The 25,638-nt window shown below is 41.4% G+C and overlaps 2 long non-coding RNA genes across 19 annotated transcripts in view; one reads left to right on the top strand and one right to left on the bottom strand.

The window, feature by feature from the left end:
- The window catches only part of LOC116444799, a 63,289-nt gene that overhangs the window by 9,026 nt on the left and 28,625 nt on the right, over window positions 1-25,638 (bottom strand). For 12 of the 18 annotated variants that reach the window (XR_004240507.1, XR_004240517.1, XR_004240516.1 and 9 more), the window contains 4 exons: window positions 22,729-23,028; window positions 20,925-21,121; window positions 8,061-8,146; window positions 6,227-6,318 (listed from right to left, as the gene is read on the bottom strand). This is a non-coding gene — a long non-coding RNA (uncharacterized LOC116444799). Of the gene's footprint in view, window positions 1-6,226; window positions 6,319-8,060; window positions 8,147-17,307; window positions 17,402-18,991; window positions 19,163-20,924; window positions 21,122-22,728; window positions 23,029-25,638 lie in introns of all 18 variants that reach the window. The other 6 variants (XR_004240509.1, XR_004240520.1, XR_004240514.1 and 3 more) reach the window with 5 other exon arrangements.
- On the top strand, window positions 403-22,734 carry LOC116444803. Its single transcript, XR_004240528.1, has 4 exons — window positions 403-488; window positions 6,920-7,147; window positions 7,580-7,722; window positions 22,197-22,734. It is a non-coding gene; the product is annotated as an uncharacterized LOC116444803 (long non-coding RNA).

Genomic DNA, 25,638 nt, shown 5'->3' with positions numbered 1-25,638 from the left:
GCAGAAAACCCCTCTCTTTCTGTTCTTTTTCACTTTGTCTTTCCTGCAAAGCAACTTATCACCAACCACCACTCAACACTTGATTGCTGTAATGCAGGTGATTACAAGAAATGAGAAATACTTGTTTTTTGTGAATGTTTTCTGTCTCGGTCCCATGGTGCTGCTTCCACCTGAAATTGTTTTTCATCGCTGATATTGGAAGCCCATGGCTTATAACAAAAAGAGCTGATAATGTAAAACCAAAATGACAAGGGGCTGTCAAAGCTAAATCCCCTGAATGCAAAGCCCAGGCTGGGCCTGGAGCCAGCAGCTGGCTGGCAGAGCAGCAGGAATGCCTTGGGAGTGGACGGGAAATGTGTGCTGTGAGCAGGGCAGCCCGGCCCCTGTGCAGCTCCTCCCCACATCCTTGTGGACAGCAGTGGGGCAGCCTCTGCACTCGAGTTTCACAAGAGCTTCTGCTGACTTCCAGATCAGAAGGGGCACACAAGGTAGGGAGCACTGGCATCCTTAACAGCATCTTAAGCTGATGTTTTGTTGGGTGATTTTGCAGCACTCCTCCCCCATCTTACAGTAAGCAGCCTAAAAATGTGTGAAATTGCTCCCTCTTGCAGGATAAGGTTTGAATTTTAATTTTTAACTCACCACTAACAGAAACTATCATTTCAGAAAGGCTGCTGTTACTGTTAAATTAGGAAGTCAAAAGTCAGTTTTATGTAGAGGAGTTTGGTTTTTAGCAGAGAGTATTACTAGAATGGAGGCATGGCTTTGATAAAGTTGGAACACACCCAAACTACAAATCAGAGTTTTTAACTTCCAAAGTTGGCATGCAGTCGGCTGCCTTTGTTTTCCTTTATTTTTTTTTCAGAGCTCTTGGCAACTTCTACTTTAGCTGTTAAGAGTAGTGCAAGTTAAGAGTAGTGGTATCTGTAGGATTACTGCCAAAATAAAAAATTTTTAAAAAATCACTTTAGACCCTTGCTTCAGAGAAGCCCTGCCATGAAAGGGAGCTGGAGAGATCTCTCCCCTTGAGTAAAGGAAATGACATGAAAAAAGCTAAGAAATGCTGTTCAAAGCCAACATCACACCCTGGGACAAGATCAAGACTCTGGAAGGTTTCTATGTCTTGGAAAGCTAGGTTCATAGGAAGGGTGGTAAACTCACTTCTAAGATAAAGAAGAAATCTCTTTAAAAAAAGATTGAATGAGTTTAGGTAAGTACATTTTCTTTAGGCTCTCCTCAGGAGCTTGGATGCCCCTTTCATGAAACCTACAGATGCTCCTACCTTCTGCTTGTCTCTGGAAGTTTCAGCTCTAAATTATGAACATGGTAGTGAACATCAGTGAAAGAAAAACAAATAAGCAATTAAAGACTTGCCTGGGAACCAGGCAGAAGTTCAGGCAAAGCACCTCCCTGGTTATATCCCACTGCTGCCCAACCTGAGGGGCCCGTCTGAGGCGAGGTGCAGAGGAGGGGCAACAGAGAGGAAATCCTCTCTTCCTGCCTCTGATGCCATGATGATTTTTTTGCCTTTTCTTTTATACCCCTGTTATACCTTTTTAGTGCTTTTTGCCTACATTCTTGGACTTGTTTGTTCAGCTAGGAGACGAAACATCTCAGAAGCTTCGTAGCTAGGGATCAGTGTGCCCCAGACCCCAAGGTCCTCTCCAGAACACATTCTGTAAGCTAAGATAGAACCACCCAGGGGAAGGTTCCTTGGGGAAGAGGGGCTCATTCAAGCCTCTCACTGGGGAATTTTTGATAGATATGCTAGTTAGTAAAACCTATAACGTTATACCAGATCTGTTGTGGGTGTGCATTGCGGGGTGCATTTCAGTGCATTCCACCTGGACATAGTGCACATAAGGATCCTTAAAATAAATACCGAGGTAAAATCCCTTTTTCCCTTCTAACCGTGTTTGATTCTTGATTTTAAGGCCAGGAAAAGGCATCACCTCAGCACCATGTTCTACCTCTGCAGACATCGCTGGTATTCCCTGGCAGCACCTCATAGTGACCTCACCTCCAGTTTGTACTGAAACACTGTGAACACCAGCCCATGTCCCAAAGCACCTACTCAGCAGCTGGGCAGGAGAGAGGTTTTCTTTACTTTCTGTCCCACCAACCCTTGTCTTTATAGGTAGCTCCAGGGGCACTTAAATTTGGATTCCTACTATGCTTACACAAAATATTTATGCAGGAATAGAGGGAATTAACCAAAAATCCCCCTAACAAACAAACCAACCAACCCCAGGCTATGCAAACTGATCCTCCTCTCCCTCACTGGCAGTTCAGAGGAGTCCTGACTGTCACACAGGTGGTACCTGAGCTACCATTCCCAAATTTCCACAGAAACAGATCAGGCTCTGCTTCACCTCCAGTATGGCTGAGTCAGGCTCCTGTTGAGCAGAAAATACACGAGATTTTGCTTCTTGCAAACAGCTTCTTGCTGTTAGAAACTGTTTGTGACGTGCCCAGCCCTAGAGGAGTGCCAGGCCCGATTAATATTGTTTAACAAAGCATTTGGCTTTCCTCCGATGAACAGGAGAGGTCAGAGGGCAGGGACCTATGCTGAAAGCTAATTGCTGAAGTTATTTGTCTGGCTTGTGTTAGGTGCTGGGATCCTGCTATACAAGTCAGAAGTGCAGAGTGCCCTAAGTGCAATATTGTAATTTAAATGCTTCTAACACAAGAGAGAAACAATTCACTGATCATCTCATTAGAGGCTTAGCCATTTACATCTGGACAGCTTTTCCTCTTTGATCTCTTAAGAAAAATGAATGGAAGTTTAGGACACATTTAATTGCTTTTGTAAAGGCTTGGATCCAAGCAAAACACACTTACAATCTGGGAAATAACAATGAGGGGTTGTAAACTTATTCAATACCTCTGACCAGTTCTAGATACCAAACCAGAGAATTCCAATGTTAAAGAATTCAAGAGTGCTGACTCCTGGTTTCCATTTGACTCCTATTACAAACCTCATCTGTATGCTACTAAACAAAATAATATCCTTCTCCCTGTGGGCATGTGAATGAGCTATATTGTCATTGGTTGGTTTTATCTTTTCCCCCTCATAGTCTACAAAAAACTGCAAGCGCTGCAGCCTGAAAATTTCATGAGTAGAGAAATCTCTGCTCCCATCTATCGGTGAGCAAGAGAAGAATGCCCATAAAACCAGTAAATCTGTTCAGTTGTTTTACCCAGGTCCCTGGATGGACAGATAATCCAGGGGTAGGGGCTCTCTGGTACCATCTGCTTTTTAATAAATGTAGTGGCCCTTATTTTATTTCACTCCTCATTCTTCCAGTGGCACTTTTAGGGAGATGTCATAGTTACATTTCAATGACCACAAAGTCCTGCCAGTCTTCTCAGTATCCTATGCTGGGATGGCTTCTCTATTAGTTCTTGCAAAAGATTTAATGAGTAGACATGATGGGGAAACATCCACGATGGGGCTGAACAAAGGAAAGGTTTTTTTAATGCAAACCATGGTAATAGCAGCAGAAGTGAGACATCTTGGAGGTTGGACTAGGTGGTCTTTAAAGATCCCTTTCAATCCAAACTATTCTGTGATATTCACTGAAAATCCTTACTCAATTTGATTTTAGATTGGGTTTTAGGAAGGAGATTCCGAAAGCAACAGAATATTCATTTGCAGCTGGCTGGCAAAAGGCCTGCCCAGGCAGGAGTCACACCTCTGGAGCTGTGGTATCCACACTGTGCTGAACTACAGGGAAATTTAGCACAAGGGGAAGGATAAACGATGCTCATAAGGAATGTGTGCCTACAGGAAATTCACATCATCAGCTGGAAACCAAATCATTGGGCTGTTGCCAAAGGTGCTGAATGAAGTAGGTAGTTCTATTTACTGTGGATTGATTTCCCGAACTTAATGGTATCTTTGCCTTGTCACTAGCAGAGGCCTCGTGGTTTCAAAGAGTTTCATACTTGCAAGGGATGAACTATTGCCTGAAGGTGCTTGGACAACATTCTGAGTGGGAATGGGGACAGTGCTGTACACAGCCTTAAAGAGCAACCATTTATTGAACACAGCCTTATTGCTAGCAGGAGTTGAGTTCTGGGTAACAAGTGATTAGGGGTGGTGGCAAGATTCCAACTAGGTGGAGGAGAAAGCAGTCAAAAGGAAGTAAATTACTGGATTCATATGGAAGGGCTGAATTTCTGAGCTCATCAGCTTCTTTGCTGGAATTTTCTCAGCATCCGAATTTTAAGTGAAGCCCTCATTGCCATTGTTGGGAGCAACATTCAGTTTTTGCCATGCTCTCATCAGTGGTCATTGCTATTCCCAGATCATTAGGAAGAGGAACAAGCACAGTAAGGAATGTGAAAGAGGGCTGGAGGGAAAAGTTGCTGCTGAATAAATCCATACTGGGGTGAACACAGCGCTGAGACAGAACATCATTCAGCAGAAAGGTTTATCACTACGAACCGGCATGTTGCAGTTGAACTGGGGTTTTCTAAAGAGAGCTGCACCCACAGACAGCTGACTGATGAGTTCACAGGATAAAAGACTGTTCAGGAGTTCATCCACGAAAAGACTCTTTACAGGCTCCACTTTCTCACGGTCCCCCTCTGGAAGGAGTTACTGTGCTTGTAAGAGTTCCACAGCCCATGCCTGTCCTCCCATTGTTTCAAGTTAAGGGAACATCAGCTGGTTTTTCTGTTGTGAGCAGGGGCCACGATGGAGGGCTAATTGCTTCTGTTCAGCTAAATGTCTGTTTTATGGGGCCAGGCTATTGCAGGCACCCAGCTGGACAATGGGACAGCGGCCTGAGCCTGTGATCTCCCTCAGACAGTGGGCATTTAGGTCACTTCTGAGGGAGCTGGCAAGAAAACTCCTTGTTTCTTTTTCCGCACAATAAATAAAACCCCCGAAAGATAATTGGGTAATTCAGAGTGGATAATGATTATCCATGGTTTGGGAGGAATTTCTTTCTGACAAAGACTCCTCTGCATCTGTAGTACAAACTGATTTTACAGGAAACTTGCTATCAGCCAGAGGAAGCAAGATTCCCAGAGGAAATCTGTGAGGTGTGGAGCATTTCTTAATGCTAGATGCACACAAGGATACATTAAAGTTATTCCTAGGAAGCCACATTACATCCTTGCTAAAGAAAACGTGAACATTTCTACCCCTTGGTAAGATCAAGGTACAGAAACACATATTCCTAAAAGAATGCCTTTTTTGGGGGCTTTGGGATTTTGTTTTGAGGCCAGTGCCAGGTTCTGTAAGAAGCAGGTCTCTGAGCCTGCTAGAATCATGCTTTATTGCCTCTGTGGCAAAAAACTGAATCCTAATAAATTTTAATTAGCCAGTTGATTCTGCAGCACCAAGACACAGAGCTTATTCCAGCTGCTCTTCCTTTCTTGGTTACTCAGATGATTGAACACCATGATTGAACACAGAATTTCAGGGATGCTGAGGGGCAGAGATGACATAGCATGTGCAGGGCGTTTCTTAATGCTGGTGTATTTGAATGATGAAAATTGAAGTAGGCCTCTGGATGTTCACTGGCATCCTGTAATAGGTTCCTCACATAAAGTCAACCTAAGCAGGCCTGGATATTGACTTGGAACTCAGCTTCATTCATTACTCATAGGTGAGGGTGTAAAAACACTTTTCCAAACAGAGATGGCTTGCCTTGTGGATGACTTGCATGGTCTCCCTAAATTTCAAGGCTTGTAGATTTCTCCTATTCCCAGGTCATACTTGAATTCCAAATATTCCTGCCTTTCTTTTTCAATCCAAAATATCTGGACTAATGAAGGCATTCAGAAAAAATGTGCTTTATCTAACTTGCAACAAAGATACTATTTTCAGGAAACACCATGAATTTTACAGATTAATCTAAAATGGCAAAATTCAAGCACAACTGTTCTTCATGTCTAGTGGGCCTAAGTAATAACTACAAAAAAGAAAATTAAAAACAGAAAAAAAGCCATATGTGACTTTTGTCCTGTATTATGCCTGTGGCTTAATTACAGAGCTGCATTGTGTGCTTAACTAAAAAGCAATAAAGGCACTGCAACAAGTACCAGTAATGAGTCAGCATCACCCCCTGGAGATCAGCTTTGTTTCTGGAGTCTTTCTGGTGGAAGCACCTTTAATTCCTTAGGTTCACCTTTCCCTCCAGTGGCTCCTATCCAAATACGAACTACCAAAGGGTGAGGACCGGCAACAAGGAAGATCACAATCAAATCCTACCAGTTCAGCAGCGAGGATCCAGCAGGCAGAGGGTGAGCTGGATGAGGAGGTGTGAGCTCAGAGATGCCTTGTCCTCACAGGAGATTTGGAAGCTGAGAATGGTCCCCCATGGGATGAAGGCACAGGGCGCAAAAAGGAGAAGCATGAAAGCACATGGTGAAAAAGTGCAGAATAGGGATGATGCAGAAAAGCTGAAAGCTGTGTTTAAGAAGTTCTTTGTGAACACAGAGTGCTGCAGGAAGCAGCAAAGCTTATCAGAGATCTTTGCATTGCCTACAGTATCAAATGCTGTGTTCACAGGGAGACCAGACAAACAAATTGGCAGGATACATGTCAATAGAGTCTAGACTGAAAAAGGTCTCCTGAGAAATTAATTTCCAAATCTTTAATCTAACACATTTTATATATTTTTATCTACAATAGTGCAGTTTTTCACACATCCCTACTTCAAGAAAAATGCAGTTAAGCACTGCTGAAAACAAAGAAAAGGAATTAATGTGTTCTTTTCTTTATACAGCTTCACATTTTCCCAAATGCAACTTGAAGCCTCATCTAGGGAAATATTTACATATGTGCTTGTATCACTCTGACTGCCCCCACACTCCCTGTACCCACTGGAGCCCATCTGATGCTTTAAACTAGGTGTTGAAATGCCCTACTGAAGCAAAGCCACTAATTCAGATTTTCTTTAAGGTGGAAAACAAAGAGATATCTCCCTCCTGGAAGCCTCAAGGGTTGGCAAGAAAGAAGATGATGTGGGAAACCTTGTGCCCCCCTTCTCCCAGGTGACATCAAGAGCATTGCCAAACAAACCATGTCAGAGGTACTGCAGAAGTGGTTTTTTCCTAAGACATGCAAACCTCAATCCTTAGGTCTCTTCAGGAAAAAAACCCCAGTTCGTCTGAATGCAACAGAGAACAGGTATTGCAGATTGTTTTGAAATGTGCAGACTGTGTAAGCTCATGGACATTCTTCTGTATGTTCTACTCACAGAGCTGTCACTGTGTGCACATTAGAAGTGGAAAAAGCACAGCCCCTGAAGAGATCATTAGTATTTCCTTCTTCCCGATACGGCTCTTTCTTTAATTCCTTTTCCTGTTCCCAGAGAAGCATATCAGATTGTTCTGAACAGGATGCCTCGTCTGTGACTTATGCACAGGACACCCACCAGTGCAGAGTATCTGTTGATCAGGCCAATGCTGAAATCACTGTGATTTTATGCCATGATAAAACACACCACAGTGGCAGAGCACACAGGCACTTATTTCCTGTTGCAGACAAACATCCATTGAGCTCTCCCCACCACATCTGGGGAACCTGTCTTACCCTATTGCTTTTTTTGTTGCTTTTCAGGATATTTCTCTGAAGGAACAAGAACAAATCAATTACAAACTTGCTGGGAAAAAAGACACAAGTTTTAGATGTTAACCTCCAATTATCAGTGACTGAAAGGGCAAAGGACCCTGCTCCAGTGCCACACTCAATATTCCTCACAGGTGAGCTCTTCCTACAGCCCTCGCTTTTCTTTGTCAACTCTTTCCTGACAGCAGTTAGAAGTTTTTTAGTTTTACCTCTAAGATTTTTCTGCATTTAGTGTTTTCATCTGTCCATCCCCTCTCTGCTAGAGAGAAATGAACCCTCACCTCTGATGTTAAATTAGACAGTCCTTCCTGCGATTCTTGGAAAATCACCTTTATGGTTCTTTGAGGGAAGCACTTTTTTCTTCAGGATGTCTTTAATGTGGACAGATTGTTCTTTCATTGCAACATAGAATCCTTACTAAAAAGCAACGGTTTGTTTGGAACATTATGCAAAGGAAAGCACATTAAAATACCTCAAATAATGGCTCATCAAAGACTTGAAATTGCCCAGTCCTCTTTCTGGTGATATTCTGGAGTCTTTTCCATAACTGGTATGTTCCTGAAAGGTAAACGTGAGGTAGTTAATAGGATCCTACCAGCAGCGAGCACCTCTGAGAGTTTACTGCCCTTTTGGAATTTATATTTTTAGTTTGTCATTCCCCAAATAGTCACAGCTCTTTACTCTCTGCGCTTTAGTTTCCTGATGCCTCGCTTCCACACCACTGTTCTCTTTGAGCTGTCCGTGTCTGAAGGTGGTGGAAGTGAGAGCCAGAAGCACCCATTCTGCCTCAAAGAGAGGGTTTTCTGGTGGTGAAATACTGGTTTAAACATAGCCAAAGCCTGTGTCTGTTTCATTACTGCATTTAAGGTGAAGAGTTCTTACAAAAGCTGTTTTTGCTATCCCTGTGAATTTGAAGCAATCGTGGTGTTTTGCTGGTTTCTGCTGTGTAATTTCAATACGCAACAATCTCTCCAAGTTGAATAATTTGGAATCCACGCACGCTTCGCAGTTTCCAAGATAATTTGATCTGAACAGCAGTTTCATGTAAATGTTTTGGCAGCAGTGAAAATACCCTCAACATTACTACTTGCAGCTTGAAACACCAATAATGATTTTATATGCTGGCAATGAAAGAGCTTGATAGGCAGGTTAAAATCATTAATTCCTCTCTCTGAAACTGATATTTTCTCACTGAAAGGTTTGAAAACAAATCTACTTTCAACAGGTTATTTCTGTATTAATGTGATACCAGCAACATCTGTGCAGCTCCCTCTCTTCTCCTGTGGGCAAGCACTGCTAGGGGAGCTGGAAGGAACACAGCTCTTGCTTGCTTCACCCCACAGCTGTGGGGAAAACGTGGGATATGATGTTTGAAGTGTTGGATAATTGGAGGAAGTGGATGGAGAATGATAACAACAGCAATAGGGAAGTTTCTCAAGCGATTTGAGAAGGTTGCCTGGTGCAGGCTGGATGTTTGATTATCTGTGCACTGGATACCCACTTCTCCCTACTTGAATAATACATGGGAACCAAGGATTGTTTACTTTAAAATGAGAAATGACCATGTTCTGAAAATAAAACCTGCAAGTTTCAACTCTGCCACCTCTAGGAAAGCCCAGTGGGAGGGATAGGATTGCTAGAACTAGGGGAGGCCTCCTTTTCCTTATTTGTTATCATTTAACAGAATCTGAAGGCATCTTCCTTTGCAGAGAGCAGGAAATCATTCCTGTGCAGCTCCAGGGCCACACAGAGGTTATGGTACCTATTTCACTCGTGGTGTTAAACAACAGAGGGTTTCAGAAATGTAGTGGGATTGTACCAAGTCACCAAACCTTGGCCAAGAGAAAACAGAAGAGCATATGCGCAGTGGAGGGTTTCTGACTTAGTAATGGATGAAAACACAAAGCTCTTTAGGTGCCTTCTCCCTCCAGTGTTCTCAAATACCACTAGTCATGTTCCACTACTGGAGAGATTTCTCACGGTTACATTTGGAAGCATGTGGTCGGCAGCGAAAAAATCCCAGCCAAAATGTTTTCTGAAACCTGAACGTTATGAATCCATGTTATGCTCTCAGCCTTTGCTCTAAGTCTGCTTGGAATTCGGAACCTGAAGTTTTATGGCAATAAACTGCAGTATCCCACTGAGCAGGACTAGTGCACGTGTTGCATACACACTAACAAACACAGCCTTGTGTCTGCATGTCACTGGGAAATGAAAAGGATGTGATTAAGCACGTTATCTGTCTATAATGGCTGCACGGGGGACACAGACTGTAGCTGCCACTTCAGGATGAGGCAGCCCAAGCAGTGTCAAGACCTGTGAGGTGTTTGCCTTCTGTAGAGGGAAATGTGATGTCTCTGACTTCAGCAGCGAAGTTCTCAAGGACCTTTGTGTTCTGTCCAAGATGCACTGATATTCCCCATACATGGAAGCAAGTGTTTTACCAGAACAAGCATCATTTTTGCTAATCAGAGAATATGTAATCACCTAAGCGACTTGTAGCGATATTTATGAAATGTGAATCTTGGACTTATTTTGCACAGATCATCTTATTTTTCTATTCAAAGCTGCTTGTTATGCAGACTCTGAGAACTGTTAAATATCACATGACATTCAAAAACCAGAACTTTCCAAAGCCCCTTTTTATTGCTTTTTTCCCCCCCTCTTTGGCTAAACCTATTCTGGGTTAATATTCTTTTCAAAGTTAACCTTTTGTGATCAGTGCTTTTAATGCAGCTGTTCGAGTCAGCTGAGGAAGATGTTACGAAATCTTCTCTCCCATTGCTGCCTGACCAAGGATGTTTCAATGGGAACATGGTCCTTTTGATCTGATTTATTTGGGAGTTCTTCTTGTGCAGCTTGTATCTCAGCAGAAAACCTAACAATCTGTTTGCTCTTACTGGGAAAAAAGAGATTGTTGCCCTGCCAACATAATTACATTGGTGAGTTAGGGAATAACGAGTGAGAACAGATGAAATATTTAGATATAAATAGTCTGTTTTCATGTGCTGTGATTGTCACTAATAAGGCAGGGACGTGTGGTTTGTGGTTCAGGGACAGGATGAGGAACCAGGACATCTGGATTCCTTTCCTAGCTTTACCACAGTGTATTGAAGAAGCCATCAAATCTCTTTGTGCCCCATCAGTTGGAAGTAGATAATAATGCTCTGGGGATTAATTCTTTACTGCTGTCATCTTCAGATGTTTAGGAGGGAAGAGCAATACAAGTGTACAGTTTTTGCACACTAGAATTCGGTCCAACTAAAACTTTAAATCCAGATACCTAAAAAGTTTGTGAAAAATTTTCTCCTATCCTGAGTAATTTGACCCAGTTGCAATGAGAGAAAAACAAGAGGAAGACTAAAACCAGTACAGAGTGTTTGAACACAATCCTGAAAGTATGTGATCTTAAGTTTTCTAGGCAAGTTTTTTGGGTTTTACCCTCTTTACACTTCCAATAAGGAGTTGCCAATGATGTCCTTGACTGAAATGTGCTCATTTGTTCAAATCCTAAAAACTACTTAGGCCTTAACTCATGAGGCTTTATAATTTAAAAAGGGCCTACAGCGGCCACCTACACAAGGGATGTGTTTCCCCCAGCCAATGTGTATTTTGTTCACTGCAGCTGTAAATAATAGATCACTAAACCACAGATTAAAAGCATGTAATTGCTATAAAAGTAATTAAAGATTAAATTAATTCTACCTAGGAGTAAATAAGTGCATTTGGCATGTAAATCATAGTGAAAAAGAGGTTTGGTTTAACATGCATGTGGTAGTGGAGAGTCTCAAAAGCGGAGTTGCTTCTTCAGCTGAGGATGGGAAAAAAGAAACTGTGCTAGGGAGTTGAAAGCCTTGAGTTTAAGTCACTTGGGATGAGCATTATATTATTTTAAGGTTTCTAGTACTTCTTTAAATTTCCAATTTACTCAAAATGGGAGTCTGTAGTGCACTAGTGCTGTTTTACCTGGGTGTCAGATGGCTCCATCTACACTGGAAAGCTAAACAGGAGCAGATCCACAGCTGGTAGTGGGGACCCCACATCCATTCTGTACATGTGGCTGAATTTTCCAGTCTGGCCCCATGTCTTAACTGGCTGGAGCACAGGAATTATCCTCCTGGAGCACCTTTCTGATGTTGGTTTAATCCAAAACCCCAGTTCCTATGCTCCTACCTGAGGTGCAAGGAAAAGCATGGTAAGTGGGAGAAATTAGGAAATTTGCTTCAGAAGTGCCCTTCTGATCTGACCTAAAATGCCAGCCTACCCTCAGCCTATTTGTACTGTTATCCCTGAAAAAGGGCAGCACAAGGGCTTGATTTGCACCTGGAATCCAGCTGGCCAAATTTCCTGTTGCTTTCATGGAGGCGTTGCTCTAAATCACTACAGTGGGACACTGCTGAAGCAGCAGCTGGAATATTTATCCTGCAGTATAATTTCAGATTTCTTTGAAAAAAGGCTTAAGGCTACGTGTAAGAGACATTTGCTTCAGTTTGTTGATTTTATCTCATTTGAGACCATTTTTGGGAACACTGCAATATTGGCACAGGAGGTACAATTACAAGGAGAATTAGCTCTTCATCATCACTCTAAGTTAATTCTGTGTTCCATGATGCTGAGGGAAAAGCCACCTTCCTGATGCACAATAAATGCTCCAGGAATCTCTTGTGATTCATTTATTTCCCAACTGACTTGTACATTAAAGCACAGAATACAAGCCTATGGCTAATCATGCCTTTCCCCTTTTCTACATCCAGTCCTTGCTTTCACCAGGAAAAATGTGGGTACATGGCCTGCCAGGAAATCCTTAGCATGGCCTGCCTGGGTCTCCAATAAGGAGATGTAGGGAGCAGCATCCCAGGCCTACTGCTGAGATCCCCCATCTACCTCCACAACCCTAGAAAATGCACTCAGAGAGACAGGGAATAGGTACCAGGAGGCTCATATTCTTTTCCATAAAAACTGCACTTACAATGATTCACATCACACTAATGTTCCTAAAAAGACATCCCAAATCAACACTCACACATACACATAAGCCCTAGCTGTGCATCTATGTATGCAAGGCCATGTAAATAACTATCTTTATGTGGTGAGACAAAGCAACCTCAACTACCAAAAGATTTAGCAACACAAATTCTTTTCCTACGGCATAAATCCCACTAGCAGTAATTTCATCTCGAAATGGAAAGCACAGCATTGCATTATTTGAGCACAAAGGCCAAATTTCCCTGGTTGCCAGTTAGACCCCAAGCTCATACAAACACAGCAGGAGAAACCTAAAATGATTTTGTTTCCTAGTGGCACTAATTCCATTGCTGGAGAAAATGTAATCATATTTATATTGACATTATAATGGTAACTTTGCAGGCCAGACTCCATCCTGTCTGTTAGGCCAGAGAGAACTGAAGCACCAGCAGAGAACTAAGGAATGCCTCTTCCTTGGTGGCAGTGTGCCTGAACCCCAGCTAGTCATTTCAGGAGAAAAAGTTAGTTCTGTGAAGAAGACAGGTATGATTTAATTGCGTCTCAACTACAAAACCTCTCCATTTTGCACTGATCACAGCATCCTCAGACAAATCCCACACGAACTTTCCAATATGCAGGTTGAGCTTTTGTCCTGCATTGCTGCAGAAATTAGAACCTCCACATAAACCTGGAAATGCTCAGAGCAGACCCTGCACCCTGGAGATGCCCTGCTGCTGCAAACAGCGCTTTTAATGCCACTGGCTCTGGGAGGCTGCTGGGATCACACACAGCAGATCCAGGCTGGAGCCTGGAACCAGGGGACTTGTGGCTTGCCTTGCTTATTTATCAACCTCAGCTGCCCCCCTATTATAAGGGAGGCCCTTAAGGAAAATCAAAAGCTCTTTCCTGAAATTCAAGGAGGTGGGAACTGCAGTGATTCATTGGTGATACATTATTAATCCATGGTGGCATTTTTAGGTATTTATCCTGGTTATTTTAATTTAATATGTTACAGTAGATGTGCCAGCCTATCCTATTGTTTTCTCAAGGCGCTGTGTCAGTGTCAGATGTCACTAGTTCTGAAGTCTGGATCACATTTTCATTCATTACTTCTCTTGCACAAATGACACCACTGCCCACAAGAGAAGCAGCACTGAGGGAGGGTGTTTCAATTCAGGGCTGAATGATTTCTTTTTCCTTATATAATTCATAAAGAACTCTAGAGTTGGAACTGAACTAAATTAAGCAATTAGAAGACAGAGAGAGCTAAACAATTCATAATTTTCAAAACTTAGATTTTGGTTGAGAATAACATTCCAGGACAAGCAGAACACATTGATTTTTTAACAGGTTAAAAAAAATAACTAAGCACAAAAAACCACCCCCTTATTGTTTGTGTCTGCTGAGCCTAATTTTCTTTGTCTTTTCCTTCCATAGTCATACAGCAAGACAAAAGCCATTGTTACCATATCTGTAATTAGGATACCAGCAGATGGAATAGCTAATCATGCCCCAGCTAACCACTGTGCGTATTGCTGGGGAAGTCAGCCAAGGTAGATTCATTTTTCCTAATTTAACCATATAAAAAACCAGCACCTGGTTTAACCTCCCATCCCACCTTCCTCTACCTTCAGTGGGGAGGGAGAGGAACAGACAGACAAGGCTGGGCTGTGGGTGGAATCACTCGCTCCTCCACCACCGGGAAGGGAAGTGCTGGTCTTTCTGAAACTCAGTTTTCTCTGTTAAACTGAAATGTTATCCTTTCTTACCACACACAGGAGTCAGGAAGATGACAACCAGACATGAGGGCAGCCAGGGGCTCACAGGAGCCACTGACAGCCTGTGCACTTCTTGACCTCCCCATCCTCCGCTGCTGGATGGAGCCGAGAGAGGTTGTCAGTGTTCACATTGCAAGCCTGGGGCACAAATCAGGCTGAGCTTGGTTTTTTTTTCCATTTTCATCAATACTAAAAATATGTCCTGTACACAGTGGTACTTCTGGCATTCACCACACAAAGGCCTGTGCAGGCACCACATTTTTATACATGCTTCATGGCAGCCTACAGATTTCACAAGATTACATTGGCTTAAGCAGGAGGGATTTTATGGGCCTTACCAATGTTACCTGAGGAAATACAGCTCCCAAATGGTGATTTAGGTTTTTTTTCCCAAAAATACAGTTGTAAGGGCAAGGCTGATGTATGTGAGCACCAGAACAAAGTTTCTTAAAGGACACTTGAACCATTTTAGTTAGGAAGCTTTCAACGGCCTTGTTCTTACATTTTACTTCTGCAACGTGGTTAGTACTTTGTTCCAGTTTTTTAAGGACAATAATACCAAAGATGTCATTCTGAAAGCAACAGAACTGAATTGCCAGAAAACTCTGCAACTGAAATCACATTTACTTGGTCTTAGTTTGTTTTGGTTAGTTGGTTTTCACTTGGGCAGGTTTAGGAGGTCAGTTTTACTATATAATACACATGGAGAGTTGATAATAGATGGAAAAGAAATGTGATTGCATTTATTTTAGTTAAAAAGCACCAATGGCAGGGAGTAACTCTTAAGTATGAACATGAAGTTACTGGCACTGTTAAATTCTAAAATTACTACATGAAATCTAATAGGAAGCCAGTATATGGAAGCACTCAAGTTGAGTATTATGGGTCACCTCTAACTTCATTTGGAATTATTTATCTGCTTGCAAATTTAATTAGATCCATACTGTGCAAAAATATAACACACGAGTTGGAAATGTATCTATTAATTTGAACACAAGATATCCCAAATCATGCCACTTGGAGAAAAAACCCTGCAGACTACTTTAATATATTTTTCCCTTTTTTTTGCACTCCTTGCCAGAGCTGATTCCGCAGTGCAAGGAAGAGCATTTTTGCATGGATCCTGCCCTGTCCAGAGTACTGGAAATGTCACAGTAGCACAATCATAGAGTCCCACTTCCTTTAGTGGAGGAGATTGGAACAAACATCTGTGCATTTGGATGATCATCTAAATTAAAGTGAGTGTGGCAGAGACCTCCTTTAGCAATTTTAGCAATCTCCCTGTCACTAAAGGAAATGAGGGTGTAATTTTATACGTCCAATTACAGAAGGGCTGTTCAGCAGCCAAACAGCAGGTCCAATGTAAAAGGCAAATCAGATGTATCTCACATCTGTAGACTGTTTTTGTTGCACCTCAGCACTTCAGTACTGTATCACACAGAAAGCCTTGCTCCTCAACCAGAGAATTCCTAATCTGTTTACGTGACACAGGAAAGAAAAAGCAGATAGCTTTTTTAAAGTCTCATTCGTTCCAAAATAGTCATCATCTGAAGCAGAAAATGTCCTTTTCTTCTTGTTCACTTGATTTTTTTTTGGTCATATTACCTGGTGTGCTATCTCACTCTTTCAAGGAGTGCAACATCACCAAGATATATAGTTTAAGATTACACAGGAAAAGATGAATTGTTAAACTATTATATAGGTGCTTCAGGCTTTGTCTGAGCTGGGATGGACCATTCCTTCCTTCTTCCTGAGCACTGATTTCTTTACAAAGGTTTGCTGGGACAAAAATTCACCTTCTATCAAGTCTGTATCAGGTTCACACACTTTGTCACCTGTTTCCCTACTCCAAGCTGCTACATAAATATTGAATACTGCACATGAACTGTTTATTGGGATGCTCCTTGTGGAAATATACAGGTTTGATTTAGTTGGCTGTTAGAAAGGCAAACAGGAATAATGGAGAATGGCTTCAGATCAGCCATCTCACAGCAAACTCTCATCATATAAAACCTCAGCTGTTCACAAAATTCTTACTTTTTGACCTCGGCCACCTTAGAAAATAATTTTGCGAGGACAGAGGGCCAAATAACCAAAAGGACTGTGGCTGGTCAAGATCTCCTTCCAAGGAGCCACACGGTAGCCATACAAAACCCCATCTGCTGTGTCCCTGCTCAGCTTTCCAAGGTGCCCGCCCTCCAAAGGTATAAATCAGGTGGCCCAATTACTTCAGGAGAGCTGAGTGACATTGTGCCAATGACTCTGCAAATATTTGGGAGTATTTATGAGGTGCTAACTCTTGTCTCTCTGTGTTCAGCTTAGCCTGGATTCAGCTGAGATACCCAAAGTCAAGTACTTAGTGGTTAAGCCTGATTTTGCATACACGGAATGCACACAAGCGTCCTGGATTTGTATCCAAAAATCCATATTTGACATCTACCCATCCAACTCACCCCTGCAGGACACTGCTGAGTCATTTCCCACTGGTCAGAGCCACGCCAAATCTCTGTACATAAAATCTAAGTGCACAAAGCAGGCAGGAGAGTAACAGTGTGGTCACTCTGCACAAATGGCCATGGCTACAATAACTAAAGCCAAAGGGAATTAGGTCTTACAACTCTAAATGTTGAGCTAAGAATTAATTTATGTTTCTCTGGAAGAGCTCAATGAGGCACAAAAATGTTCAGGAATGTTTAATCCTAAAGGGAATGAGATTTATCAAAGCAATTCGAAAGGATAATATGTTTACCTCTGGTTGTACAGGCAAAGAAAAGGCAAAAAAGTCCAAGGCATTAAGAACTTAGAAGCTATTTTTCATTCTGCCAAGCTGTTTTTCATGTTGCTCTCATTGCCTCAAGTTTGATGCTACAGTGCAAGGCAAATCTGGTTCTGGCAAGCAATTACTAACTTGTGATAAGCATTAGGTTTACATTTAAATATCAAAGCAAACATATATAAACCATTTTGAGTACATACATATCCTCTGCTTTATGTCTTGCCCTTGAGTTTATATCCCCTCATCACTGTGTTTCCCTCTTACATTCTCAGTGAGTCCAGGGGCAACTGGAATCTATATTGAAAAGAAAATGTAGTTAATTTAATGTATAATAATTCATAGTGGGCTAGAGACTTCAGGCAGAAATTGTATCTCTTGGTCAGTAGGTGAGGCCAGAGGAACTACAGGATCTGCTACTGTCACGCTCACTGGAGGGACACTGAAGCACTGAAGTTTTTGAATACTCATTGTGCTGTTTTTCTCCCCTCTGACAACAGCCAAATGATCAAACCATTAACAATACACTTGTACTTAAACAAAATTCCCATTTATCTGACAAATCCCAAAGCTACAGCTGCCCATAATTAAAAGTGATATTCGGAGATCATTGTGCAATGAGAAGGTGGAAGGACAGCAACTTTTTCATTTCAGGGTAGATTCCACCGACTCTTCCCAGAAGCGAGCTTGGTCCATGGCTAAGCAATCCACAGGTCATCACTACGACCTGAAATCTTTGCTCATGACTGAACTCCACCTGGGATCCACTTGGGCAGGTTTTTATGCTTCAATAAATCTGGCCCTTTACTTCTGTTCAGTCTAACCTTTTCCACTGGATAAAAATGAAGGCATCATTTTGAAAACCTGTATTGAAAAATCAACTTTCCCAAGCATTTTATAAAGAGTTTAAGAGCACAGATTTCAGCTCAGGCTTGAAATAAAACTCTCAAGACTTTGGTTTGAATAAAACTCAGTGTACTGTAAGGTGAAGTACTGAAAGCATCCTTCATTTCATGCCTTAGGAGAGACTGCTAGAGATTATTTCTGCACAGTGAATTTCACAGGTTAGGAGCTATTTATTCATCTCCACTCACATGTAACAGGTTCTTCTAAAGTCACAGGTATAAACAAGCAAACTGATGGCAGAGTTACAATCATTTTGCAAATGATATTAAATGTGTGCCTGTTAAAAAGTATCTGAGCCTGCTCTATGTGTAGAAAATCACTAGGGAAAAAAAGAGAAGAACATCTGACAGCTTGAAGAAACCAAGATCATCTCCCTCAGTTCCTAATCAATAAATGAAGCAACACCTTTGGAGATCACCTGCCACATGCATTTAGGCAGGCTAAAAACTGTACATCTGTCTGGATTTACAGAAGACTTGCTGCAAAACTTCCAGTTACTTCCAGTCCACTCCTACCAGTTCTCCTGGATGCTCAGCACATGCAGAAATCTCATCCTGACCCTTGAGTTTCCTTTAAATTGAGATGTTTGTTTGTTATTTTTTTTAATTGCAAATCCTAAGATAGAAGTGTGGAGAATTATTTTTCCTTTTCAAGTACCTGAAGAGTTTTAGGTTTGGTTTCTTAGAAGTATCCTTTTTCTAGTCCAGAAGATTGTTTTTTGATGGTCTGAAGTGCACTATTGGTTTTACATGCTCTTATACTGGTCTGACTTAAAACCAGTCTAACCGTTTTGTTACAAATGGTTTTAGTTTCCAAGTAAACCAAGTGGCAAAGCAATTCAAAACATATTGAATTCATTTAATATATTAATAACCACAACTGGCTCCAAATCAAAAAGAATTACTCTAGACTTAGAGAGTTTTATTTCTGACAGTTCTTACTTTTAAAATAAAGTAAAACATATTGGATATATTCACTTACTTTAAAATAGCAAATCAGTAACACAGGGATTAACATTTTCCTTTTTTTCCTCATGTCCAAGACATTTCTTTATACAGAAGAAAATGCTTGACTTCTCTTCAATGCAAAAAATAATCCTGTAAATGCACTTTTCATGTCCCAATGGCAGCAACTTTGTTGAACTTTTACATTCTGCAATCAGGTAAATCAGATTTCCTAGTGAAGATCTAAAGCTGTAAATACAATTTATCTTCACTTCACTGGGGATACGGGCAATTCCTGTCTTGGAACCAGATCTTGTGCATGAACAGCTCCACCCAGACCAGCACATCCAGCCATCACCATTACACAGCTTGTGGGAGCATGAGATGCCTTTTTACATCCTTTTTTCCCTGTTATATTAAAGATGTCCCACAGTGACAAGCACAACCTTCGAGCTCTGATCTCCCAGCGTTAATAGAGGGCACTTTGCAACTGATGCCACCAGCAGGGTGATGCAGAACAGCACATGGGGCACTTTTTGCAACAGTGGCTCTGCAAACAACATCTGCTGAGCTGGAGGCCAGGGCAGCCCTCCTGCCTGGGTGAAGGCAGCAATGCAGAACAAGCCAAGTCAGCTTGTGGGCACTTGTTACCATCTCAGCTGGAAAACTGCTGCAGGGAAGGTACCAAACTCCAGGTCACAGCGGCTGTGAGGTATCTGCACCCCCACTGCCAAGGACCTGGGCTCCTGGCGTGGCTTGCCAGGTGGGATGGAGCAGCTCCACCACTCACTGCCATTTCAAGAACCCCTGCTGCATCCCACCTGGCAAACCATGCCACGAGCACGCCAGCGCTTGTTGGCACTGGGTCACCAAGGTCCCGTTTCTGTGACCTTGGCACGGAGGGACACAGCACCCTTCCCATGTGGCATCTGCATTGATATTATTTGGTCTTGGAGATGCCAGCAAGGAGTCAGGTGGGATCATTTCTGGTAGTAACTATGTTGGGAGGTTGGCCAGCAGAACTCTGCAATGGTGCCCTTGCCAGACCTCCATGTTATCCCAACCGACCCCCACTTTATCCTGGCATTTGCTGCAGTTGCACACCACGCCTCCAGGACTTGACCCACACGGAGGCTGCTCCCACAACTCGTACCTATGACTTTCCCTGCAATGTGAATGATTTAATGTTAATGCTATCCTCTTCAGAACGGATCATGGAGATTGGGGCATAAGAGGTCATTACTGTTTAAACACTTTTGTTTTGCCTTTCTTCTCAGAAACTTTAAATCATGAACTTCCTTATACAGAATGCCCAAACAGACAGCTTTAGGATGTGTGAGAAAGACACAACTAATTTAGTGCAAAAGATAAGACATTTCTTTGGGGAAGCACTAACACCAGGCCTATTACCCCTCAGTGTCATTTCAGATTAGTGTTCTACAGAGAAAGGGATTCTAAATCTTTTTAATTGAAAAATATTTGTCTTTTCCTTACTATTATAAATTTCTGCCCAGAGGTTAAAGAGCTCTTAAATTATTTCTGAATTACATCCAATTTCTGGACAGTTTATCAAAAAAAGGAGGATACAGTTTGTCTCTTGCTTTGTTAATTCATGTCAGACCACAGAAAGGAGAAATATATTCCCTCAGTGACCCAAATGAAACACTTACATTAAAAGATGATTAGAAATACAAAGCCCAGACATCTCTAACATGACAAGATTTGCAGCCCTCACCAACACATCCACATATAGGAATACATGCCATAATTATGCAAAATGGAAAGATAATTATCCAAACACAGTGGTGGAAATAACAATCAAGAGAAGAACTTTACTCCTTTTCTCTCTCCCTTTCTTCTGGCTGAAAGTTGGAGAAACTTCAAAACCAATTAATTTAATCCATGTACGTTGTGACTCATAAGTCACAAAATTACCTCAAGAAAAGAAGAAAATGCAAATATCCTTTTACCTTTAGCATGTCCTGAGCAGGAACATTCAAAACTGTGATCTGGACTTGGTTAGACCTTGATCCATGGCCTTGGAGCAGCCCCTTTTTGTCCCAGAAGTGAAAGGTGTGATTTGAAGCAAAGTCCTGGCTTTGAGTGGTGTGGCCACTAACCCGGGAGCCTCCTGGAAGGCACAGCTCCCTTTGGTGTAGACTGCCTGCTGGAAGATAGGAAAAGCATCACCCAGAGATAGTTAATTATCTATTTAGATGTTCTTTTAGGTACAAGGGTGCCTGGCTATCTGTTCTAGAGCTCTAAACACAAAGGCACTGCAATTTGGGGGGCAGCATATTTAAGAAAGCACCCTGCAGGTGAATGGTAGAGACTGGTTTGCCACAGTCTTTGGGCAGCTGCACAGCCCACAGAACATTTGTGTGTTAGGGTGGTTTGGGGTTTTTTGCCCTTGAAAATCCTTCCAAACAACTGTATTCTTTCCACTTCTCTGCTTGTATCATGGTTGTGTTTCCTCGGATCTGTACTGAAGAAAAAATATTTTCCTTTTCTAATTCAATCCTCAGCCCTTGTTTTCCCAACCTCTAGCTCTCAAGAAATGTGATTTCTTAAGAAAAAAAAAAAAGTCTAATTAAGCCATTTATCAAACTTTTCCAAGTGGGTAGAGTGACAAATTAGCCCTATCTTCCACCAACAATCTGATGGATGGGAAGATAAAGATGCAGAGGCTGTTGTTTTAGCTGGAAGCTCTCCACTATATCAATTGTTTGGCCCCAAGCCAAAAGACCCTAAGAGCTGACAAGGACTAATGATGGGTCCATAAAGTTTATGCAGCGTGAGGCCTGACATCAAAGGAATGCAGCCTTATTAGCAATATCTCTATGCCTTCTCCTTGGAAAAAAAATACTCATTTGATTTTTCAAAAGATTTTACTTGATCATTCTACTCTTTCAGTAAATGAAAATTAAAACTGTACATAAATTTTTACAATATTATACAGCTGACGAGTTCTGCTCTTCCCTACAAATATGAAGTGATTGTTATTACTTTTAAGTAACATCCACCAAGAGAAGCTAAGACATGTAGACTGCCAATAAATTTCCCTGGGAGTCTCTCCTTTTACCACCATTTGCTTGGGAATACTTACACTCTTCCCAAGTATTAATTCTTGGTGGTTTTAGGATACAGGGTTAGGGCCAAGATGGATATTGGGCCTGACACTTGTCTTATGTGACAGCATTACCTTCACTCTTTGTAACTCACATCTTTCTCCCTTCTCCCAGTGTTTTTATTTTAATATGCACCATTTTGACATGAAATGGAAACCCTGTGTAAAAGGTGGAATGCAATTACTACCTGACTGGAAAGAAGAAAGAGAGGATGTAACAGCCAGGATGACTTCTAAGAAAAATAAAATCAACAACCAACCAAAAAAAACCTGTCTTGATATCTTTGTTTGACAAAACAAACCATTTCTGCAGATACTATATGTTACTCTGGACTAGAAGTAAAATCTGTATATTTTTTACTGGAAAACTATTCAAAGACTACTCTTGATGTCCCATTTTTTACAACCTTTTTTTTCGCTTGTGGAAATAGGACAGTGTTCAACTTGCTGGCACAATGAGAAACTTTGGTATCACTTTATCAAATCCAACTGCAGTAGTCCTGCATATTCATATATCTGAAGAACTTGATTTATCTTTTCAACACAACATTTTTACAGGATGGAATTAAAACCAATACTGCAATGAAATGATGACAGCACTGCAAGTTAGTGCAAAGCCACATTCAGCACATCCTACAGTATTTTACCTTCACTTTCCAGTCTGGATTTAATAGCATGTGTGGAAGGAGCACCGTGCAGAACTGGGGATGTCATCCATCTTCACACTTCCTGTGTCCCAATAAACTGCCCTGTATTATCCCTCCTCTATTGCTCCCTATCCATCACCAATTACTCTGAGTGAATGAGCGGCTTTGCACTCCTGCCGCTTTTTCTCTCTCGTTGCTTTTCCAAAGGGGATGTGCCACTGCATCTGCCACGCTGCTTTTGACCCTGGGACATCAAGGCAATTTACTTCCCACTGGGAGATCCATAAGCTCTGATGCTTTCTGGGGAAATACAAAAAAGCTTGGAGTCTGTGAGGTCCAACATAAACAATCATGGAAAGAACAAAAGAGAACTTTTAAATACTAAAACCTTACCTGGCAATGTCAAAACCAGGAATTAAAATTCTGGTTGAAAATACTGTAATAATTCAATTTTTTTCTTCTCTGTGATGCATTTAAGATCTCTAAGATCCTAATGTACTTTCTTAGCTGCTTATTGATAGTGGGCTGCTTAGGAACCATATTCTCTCTATGACATCCCCTTGCAACACTTGGGATGAAACTCTAAATAAAGAAAATGCACTGGCTGAAGTTTTCTACTTAGAATTGTATTTTTTTTTTCAATAAAAATGAAGTGCAAGTATTATGGCACTATGCAATTAAGACTTCAAATGTCATTGCTTCTAACTTAGGAAGGGGACTCCTTGAACAAAGAAGCTTGAATGCAAATTGGCTGGAAATAAAATGAAATAAAAAAAAAAGATCAGTGTTGAAGTTGCCAATGAACCAAATTGTTTGCTTACTTATAACTAGCAGCACGGTCATTGGCTGGCTGCCCTGGCATACTGCAAATGTGCCCGGGCAGACTGTGAAATAAGATTATTTAGAAGATATATTTATTAGTTAAGATTTATTCCTTGCCTCAAGAGACAGGTAAAACAACAACTCTCTCAGTCACTCGGCTTGGTTGGGGGGTAGTGGCTACAACTCAATCCTATTTAGCCTTTCTTCAGTAAAATAAAGGATTTTCCTTTTCTTTAAACATGGCTCCAATTACTGAATACAGCGAACTCGTTCAGAATTACAAGGTTCAGATTTTACAAAGGTTCCTGAATTTCTCACACATTTTAGCAAACAAAGTTAAGAAATTTTGTTCTGTAATTTACAATTTATGACACGATTCAATGAAAAACCTTAAAAAGGTTAGCTACATTATAAATAATAATAATAAACTTACTCCACCCTGCACTTGTCTTTTATTTGCCAGATGATCAGTTTGTTTTACTTCCTTAACACAACTTTAGAAAATACAGCAAGTCTCTACATGTACAATTCCCACCCAGAAGCACAAACTTCATCAGCCAACACCAAGTTAAAATATAAACTCACCTTTCATTTCTGTTTTAAGGTAATGTATAATTCAGGTAGAGCTGAGGGATACTCACACAATTTGCCGTTAAAATGTTGCCCAATAGATTCTGTGGTAAATAAATCTGAAGAAGGAAAGCGAAAAGTAGACAAGCAAACCACCACACTGCTATTGCAGCTACAAAGGGAAGTGCACAGGTTTACAGATCAGTAGGAATTTGGGCTTTTCCATCATGCCTGTGAAACTGAAGTGGAAAGACGGCAAATGAAGCAGAGTGCAGAGATACTGCTCAGCTATGGCAATGGAAATGCACATTCCAGCCATCAAAGGGATCTGGTTTGCACTTGTCTTGATTTTTTCTTCTTCTAAATCATATTATGTCTTTTTTCAACTCTATTTTATTCTCTTGCATTGGGAACAGCTTCTGGTTTTAAGATGACTTTCATATGAGTATTAAGAGAGAGATTTTGCTCACTAAATGATACATGAAGAGAATAATGCTTTCTGATCTGTATGTCCTATTTTAGCTATTTCCACTATCAGGAAGCGATGGGTTGACCTACTTGTGTGTTACAAAAATAGCCAAGGATCTTTAAGCAAAATCAATGCCATTGAGTGGAATGGAAATGGAGAGGTGCAATGTGCTCACAGCCTGAGCCCTTTGGTGCCCATCCCAGCACTGCTGTCAGAGCACACCCTCTGTGTGTGCGGCCCAACACAACCTGGGCATTGCTGAAAATCTCAAAAACTTCTTTTTAAAAAGTGTCATTCAAGTTCTAGGCTGAAGAACTCTGCTGAGGATTTTGGTGGGCATCACTCTGTAGGCTTGAAGATCCAGACTGGAGGCAGCAGATCTGGACCCCCAGGGACCCTGTGTGCTTTCTACCAGAAAAGCCTGATTTTATACCATTCCTTCAGCCAACAGAGGTTTTGGTGCTTGCTTTATTTACAACTTGAATCTTGGTGGTGCCAGTCATTTCTGCAATGCTGATAACATGCACAGATTGTTTTACTGTTTCTATCATCATAACCATTGACAGAATTCTATGATTAAATTTGTTGTACCTCCTTTATTTTGCACTGTTTGCTGTTAGCCCTGGGATGAATATCAGACACTCTGCAGGGAACTGGACTTTCTGTGCCACTATGACACAGTTCACTATCAGAATGCTCAACTGAGTCTCAAAGCCTTTACAGAGCATAGTAACTTCACTAGATGGCAGTGGAGAGAAATATTACTTTATATCAATATATTTTTTAATAGGAGAGGGAAACATCCCAGCAAGTCCTGCAGTTTGTTAGTGCTGTGTTAACACTACATCACAAGACAGCAATTCTCTCACCCACACAAAAGTCCAGGGGGTCCTGCCCAGCTAAATCCCCAGCACTAATGCAGAGGGGCAGGGAGCAACGTGCACTCCTCTTCGAAGGGTTTTCTTCTCATAAGCTCAACTGTACCACCATCTTTGCTGAAATCCCAGGATGAGTCAAGTTCCAAGAAGAAAAATTTTTCAAACTTTCCT

Source organism: Corvus moneduloides, chromosome 5 (genome assembly GCF_009650955.1).
Source record: "Corvus moneduloides isolate bCorMon1 chromosome 5, bCorMon1.pri, whole genome shotgun sequence".
In the NCBI taxonomy this organism is placed as follows: domain Eukaryota; kingdom Metazoa; phylum Chordata; class Aves; order Passeriformes; family Corvidae; genus Corvus; species Corvus moneduloides.
Note: the sequence above shows the minus strand (reverse complement) of the source record. Positions and strands in the feature narration are given on the sequence as shown.